Source organism: Ovis aries, chromosome 20, assembly GCF_016772045.2.
Source record: "Ovis aries strain OAR_USU_Benz2616 breed Rambouillet chromosome 20, ARS-UI_Ramb_v3.0, whole genome shotgun sequence".
NCBI classification, from domain to species: Eukaryota; Metazoa; Chordata; class Mammalia; order Artiodactyla; family Bovidae; genus Ovis; species Ovis aries.
The window spans coordinates 8097948-8104602 of NC_056073.1; the positions used below are offsets into that span (position 1 = coordinate 8097948).

A 6655-nucleotide genomic window follows, 5' to 3' on the forward strand; every position below is an offset into this window, starting at 1 on the left:
TGGAAGTTTGCAAGAGACTCTTGGTGGGTCTCCTTTGCCCCCGGAGCCCCTTGGCCCCTGCAGTCTCTTCTGCTAAAGCGAGAGTCAGATCCCAGCCTTCTGCTTAACCCTCTGCAGGTTCGCCATGTCTCACAGTGAGAGCCAGAGTCCTTCCCGTGACCAGAAAGCCTTGCCCAGGAAGCCTCTGATGCTGCCTCCCCCTGCCCTGGCCCCTTCCTCCTCTCTCCTCGACTCCCTCCCCTCTGGCCACCAGTCTTCCTGTAGTTCTTTTTTTTTTTTTTTTCTTCCTGTAGTTCTTGACCATCCCAGCTTCACTCCTGCCCCAGGGCCTTTGCACCTACTGCTTGTGGAGCCTGAAGCACGCTGCTAGCAGATACGCTCCTGGCTACTCCCTCATTTCATCTGGGCTCCAGTCAAATCTTTTCAGAGGGGCTTCCCTGCTCACACTACAGAAAGCTGCGCTCCTTTCCCACCCTCAACCCCGTTTTCTTTCTTCATGGCACTTAGCGCTGGCATTCTATACGCTTATTTTATTACGTTTCTCCCGGCTAGAGATAACATTTCTAACATAGACTTCTTGAGAGGGTGGGTTTTCGCCTATTTGCTTGAATCCCCAGCACTCAGTGTCTGGCCTGCGGTGGGTGCTTGGTACATGTTGGTGGAGTGAACCTAGGGAGCCAGGCAGGGTTGGGTACTGCCAGACTGCTCTTTCCCCTGGGAACTACACTTCCCAGGGCTCCTTGCGAGGGGCTTCCGGCCCGGGTCAGAGGGCAAGGAGGAAGCACACGCTGCCCAGTGGCCCTCCAGCCTCCTCAGCACCTGGCGTCTCCCTTTGAGTCTGGTTCACCTCTGTCCCGCCCCCACCCCTTCCCACAGTCTCTGCTGCTGGTGGAAATCTCACCTGGATGTCAAGGTTTGGACACCACTGTCACCCATCTGCCACCTCCTTCCCCAGGGGTCTGCTCAGATGGCCATCTGGGAGTTTACCAAGGCTCCCCCGGGGAGTCTGCCTCTGGGGCCTCCTGGCTGCAGGGGGCCCCGCCCCGGCCGCCCACCCCCCTCACCCTGTCCTCCCCGCTCCTGGTGGCATTCTCTCTCTTGGTTCCCAGGCTTTTAACATCTGGCTCCCCGCAGGGTTGATCTTACCTGGAGACACTGCCAGGCCCGTCACCACTTTAAAAGGCCTGGATTTAAAAAGAGAGCCCCAGGCCCTCTTCCCCGGAATGTCTGCACCCACATTTACATCTCTGACATCCTCCCAGCTGCGAGGCAGCAGAACCTGCTTCCAGCTACTTTTATTTAGGCTTCAGAAGGAGGCTTGTGGCCTTCGGCAGATGAGGTCCGCAGCGCCCTGGAAGCAAATCTCAGCCCCGAATCTCTAAAAATAATTTTCTATTTGGCTCCGGAACCTGGTTTTGCTCTTCATCTGCCTGCAGGAGGCCTTGAGAGGGCCTAGATCCTGAAGTTGTGCCCTGAAAAGCTGATGCAGGAGGTGCTGAGAGGCGGCCTGGCTCCAGTCCCCTCCCCTCCCTCATCTCTTGTAGAGATGGGGCGTCACCTCTCAGCTGCATCAAACCTAAGATATTGTTCAGTGAAAATGTAACCATTATGTTAGGTACCATGAAGGGGGAAAAAATTGCTGCTGATTAAACCCGGGTAAGGCATCAACTGTTAGACATCCCAGTTTTGGCGTTACTAAAATATGAAAACGAACGTGCGTCTTAGATGAAAAACAGTCCTAGCCTGGGTGGAGTCTGGGTGTCTCCCCTTCCTCTCCGCACTTGCCCCTGTCTGGCTCACGTCCTCCCTGGAAAGGAGGGGGTGGGAGGTTTGTCTTGGATCCAGAGGCTCTTGGCTCCCACTCTTGCTGGGCCTGCGTGTGTGAGAGGAGACCAGGAAGTGCAGAAGGGGGTCCTGTCAGCCAAAAGCGGGAAACAATTTTCCTCCCACAGAGCCTGCTGAATAATAAAGGCACAAGCCCACGCTGCTGCCTCGTGAGCCCAGCGCCAAAAAATGGGTGGCCTCAGCCTGGGTCCCACTGATCTGAGTCACAGGGACTAGCATGTCGGGGGGGGGGGGGTGGTGGGGGGTGGGGGTGGGGGTGGGGAGCCTGTCCTCAGCCCTGCAGGATTCCTCAGCCCCCTGTACTCCAAGGGGTTCTCGGCCCCGCCAGAGGAGGGCGCTGGAGGGAGCCTTGTCCCTTGCTCCCTGAGAAGCCTGCAACCTGGAGCTGTCAACACCAGTCCAGGGAGATGGGATGACATAGGAGGGGCAGACAAGGGAGCCGGGCCCAGAAAAACTCCCGAGAGGAGCATCCAACTGCAGCCAGAGAGGCTGGAGGGAGACTGCAGTAGTGATGGAGCGTCTCATCCTCTGCAGACAATGGAGGACGTCGCTGTGCTCCGCACACCCCCAAGGCCTCCAGTGCCTGTTCTCCAGCTGGGGAGCGTGGGCAGCTGCCTGCTCCAAGGTGAGCCTCTTTTCCTTGTGTTCTTGGCTGAAGGGAACCTCCTCCCTCAAGGTTACCTTAGTTTCTGGAGGCAGCCCACATCCACTGACCAGTAAAGGCATAGGATGCTCTGCCTAACACCGAGTGGGACCACCTGCAAGGCCAGCCCCGCTCCACAGCTCCCAGGGGGTGGCTGAGACCTTGGCCATGACTGTGTCACAACCCAGCTTCTCACTCTGCCTAGTCCTGCCTCCCTCGCTTCCCGGGGGTGAGGTGACCACCAGGAAGTCTACATACAAATCTCCATCTCTGAGTCTGTTTCACAGGCCCCTGGCGTTTCACAGAAGCCTTGGGTAAATGAGAGGGAACTGGAGAGTTCCACTCTGAGCCCTTTCTAGCCTGTGGGTCCTCCTGGCCATGGGTGGTGCTAGGGACTCCCTAAGAGTTTCTCTCCTCCAGGTCAGACTCAGCTCCCTGCCTGTCCACCAACCCAGAGGAGAGGCTGCAGATCCACGGACTGTGGCAGGGGCCCAGGATGCAGATGGAGCCCAGGCAGGGGGGCTCAGGGACGTCTGGCAGGTGATCTAGCTGCTGGGGGACCCAAAGTGTGGCTTGGGGTAGTGCAGGCCCGCCACCTGTGTGCCCAACAGAGCACATCTGAGCTTGTACAAAGCTAGGGGTTGGCCCATGTGTCGGTCTATATATGATCATGTGTATGGGTGCATGTACATAGATGCATGTGGGCATATCCGTGTGTACACATGGAGACAGGAGAAAGCTCCTGTGTGTTTACACCTGGCACACAAGCATGTGTTTATGAATGTACATGGAGGAGTCTGTGTAAGTAGGTGTCAGTGTGTGCAAACAGGCCTGTGTGTTTACCAGTGTGCCTATGAGTGGGTACAGACAACTCACAGAGGCAGCTCACTGCGTGTGTCATCTCCCTCAGCAGCTCCAGCCTCTCTCTTGCCTCAGATTTTCTGTCTAAGCTGTCTTGAGATCAGCTTCTTTTTTTCCCCCAGTTTTTATTGTAGTACAGTTATGAGAGACCAGCCTTTTCTCTATGGCTCAGCCTCCTCCTAGAAGCCTTCCATGGTGAAGCCAACAGAAATTCCAGCCTACTGTCTTGTCATGGGGTGTTCTTACTGAAATGATTTACTTGTAGGCTTGGCTGTCTGCATTTGACTGTGTCGCCGTCAGACTGGGCGCTTCCTGAGTTCAGAGTTGTGCCTCCATCATCAGACCATGGGAACTGCCTCTCTCATCAGGCCAGGATCTCCCCAAAGATGGAACCTAAGTATCTCCCAGATTGAGCTCAATAAGCCCCACGGATAATGCCCCAAGAGAAGACAGAGAGCTGGGGAGTACAGTCCCTGTATCAAGCCCAGTCCCTCTCCTGGTGACCTGTGCAGGTGTCCAACAGAATGAGCTGTGGGTTGGGTGTCTGGACACCTGAGTTCCAATCTTGACTCAGTGTGACTCAGGAAAACGTTTGCTTTCTGGGGTTCAGGTACCCAATCTCTAATGTGAGTCGGCCCAGGGCAACTCATGGCCCTGCCCTCGGCCATCACATCTCCAGGGACGTCCATCTCCAGGGTCCTGTGTGGCCCCTGTCATTTCCCCTGACTCTGGCCCACCCGCCCATCCCCACTTTAAGCTTGTTAATTGTCCGGCTGCCAGCGGCATCCTCCTCCCTCAGCCACGTGGAGGGAATGAGGAGGGTCAGTGGGCCACGTGTCCTGGGTTATTACATTGAATAAGCTGACAAAAGCCATCAGAAGATATATTGTTTAACAGGAGATTAAAAACCAATGAGAGCGGCTGGGGTTCTGACCCCGAGTCTCTGCGTTTTTAATTTAATTTCTTTTGCCGCTCAAATCACCACATTCTAAAATGATAAAAGTAGCTGTGTTTGCTCAAGGGTTTTATCATTAATTGATTTGGCTGAAGTTTTCCCATAAGACACATCTACTGGAACATGCTTCTCATTTTAAGCTGCTAGATTCAGTGAGAAGGGAAAGGTCAGGGGCTGGGGTCCAGGGTCACCTTGGCAAGCATCTCCCTATAGGTCAGCAGGCCCAGGTCCTATGCGGAACCCCTGGCCCTCGGGGCAGGCTTCTCCCTACCCTTCAAGCTAGAGGCCAGAGTCTGCCTGGTCTCCCCCTACCTTAGGTGGGTCAGAGCCTGGGCAATCCCGGGCTCCAGGGGCAGGTTTCTGGTCAGGCCTCATCTGCTAAATCCTTGCTATTCAGTGGAGATCAGACCCACTTGGCCCCCTACTTCCCTAACAGGCCTTCCCCTCTGTCTGTCCCTCCCTTCCCCATCTCCACCGGGGCCCCTTCCTGGGCCGGGGCCTCCACGCACTCCAGGACAGGCCTCAGCAGCTGATGGCAGCTGGTCCTGGCTCTTGGTTGCGGGATCAGAAAACCTTCATGGAAAAGAGATGTTTGTGCCTCACCTTGAAAGATAAGGAAGATTAAACAATGACAATGTGTTAAATTTCTGATGACATATAGTAACAGATGTGCCTATCGTATTAACAGAACACTTGAAAATTGCAGACAGGTCTTACACGTGAGCATGAACTCTCCTGGGTGCACATGCAGGGCCACTGATTGGAGCCTGGCCCCCAGGGCAGGAGGTGGGGGTCCCAGTAGTGACCAGAGGGCTGAAGCATGTTAGACATGGCTGGCGGACCCTACTCCACCCTTACTCAGCAGGCGGCTCTCTTGGTCTCAGCCTCCTTGTCTCGGTGAGGCTGGACCTTACACCCTCAAATTTCAGGGTTGAGGGAGGGGTGGGGCGCTCTCCCAGGGAAGGGCTCTGATTGGTCTGATTTGGGTCACCGTGCCCAAGTCTGGGCCAATCACAGGGCAGGATCGGGAAGAGGCTGGCGGCTCCCATTGGTCCACGTGGTGTCAGCTGGTGGGAGGGTGAAGACACGGGGTTGGGCGGGGTAGTGTTTCTTAAAGTTAGGGGGGTGGCAGACAGGGACGGTCCCCCAGATTAAGTGTCCAACCACAGTTAACATTGGGGTGTAGTTCATGCTGATATACTTTTTATTCAAAAGGCAAACGCAGGTAAAGGGATTTAACAGAAGAGGAAACTGAAATAGACGCACGTGGAACGATGATGGACAGCCCCGTAAACAGGGAAGGCTCACGAAAACCACGGTGAGGTACAATTTCCTCTGGATTGACAAAGATGAAAATGGTTCTCCGTCAGGGATGTGGGAACGGGAACTCTTCACTCGATCTTGGTACCGCCGCTCAGCGGTGCCGTGTACAGATGAAGATGAGCCCCCTGCCACCCTCTTCTGCACGTATATCCCCGGAGACAATCTCACGTGTGCACAGAGAGACCTGGAGAGTGGCAGCATTTTTATAGGAAAAAAAATGTCAATAATCTCGGCATTTATTAACCAGAGAACGGATAAATACAGCATGGAATACTCAGAAATAGAATTCTTGGCAGCAGTTAAAATTAATGTTATACATTATCAAGATGGATTAGTGCACCAACGTATTATTCTTTGGGTAAAAAAGCAGGTTGCAGAGAGTCTCATACTATTTATTAACATGCAAGAACATGTACAAATATTATGTATTACTTAGGATACATTCCCAGGTAGTAAATGTTTAAAATCATGCATCGGAATGATACCAACTTTTGAGTGACAGAGGGAAGGGGTTTATATAAGGAACTGGGGAGAAGTACACACAGGATTTCAGCTGCATGAATAATCTTTACCTCTTAAAATGATCTAAAGCAAAATAAAAATGAAATGGGGATCCTTCTGTTTATAAGTATAAATATATAAATGTATGTATATGTGTGTTTTGTGTCTCTCTATTTTTTTAATGTCCTGCTGTTCACCTACAATTTTATAATGAGCATGAACACATGATTTTTAATAGCTGCATAATATCCCTCCATAGGGATGTGTCATAATTTATGAAGCCATATTCTGTGGTTACCTGTGTAGGTTTTTTCCCCCTATTTTTTCATGCAGCAGTGAGGGTCCTTATTCAGATTATTTCCTTAGGGAAGAAAACTGGGTCAAAGATTTGAGTTACGTCTTAAGGCTTGGATAGTTGTTGGGTGGAATGTTAGCCAGAACTCTTTGGGTTGCAAGGGGACAGACCAGTTCAAACTGGCTTAAGTAGGAACATTCATTGGCTTGTGTTGCTGAAAAGGCCAAGGAAA

The 6655-nt window shown here is 52.8% G+C and overlaps 1 long non-coding RNA gene across 1 annotated transcript; it reads left to right on the top strand.

The window, feature by feature from the left end:
- Positions 1 to 754: 754 nt before the first annotated feature.
- Positions 755 to 6278, top strand: LOC132658293 (uncharacterized). Its single transcript, XR_009597702.1, has 3 exons — positions 755 to 913; positions 2380 to 2470; positions 3615 to 6278. It is a non-coding gene; the product is annotated as an uncharacterized LOC132658293 (long non-coding RNA).
- Positions 6279 to 6655: the final 377 nt, after the last annotated feature.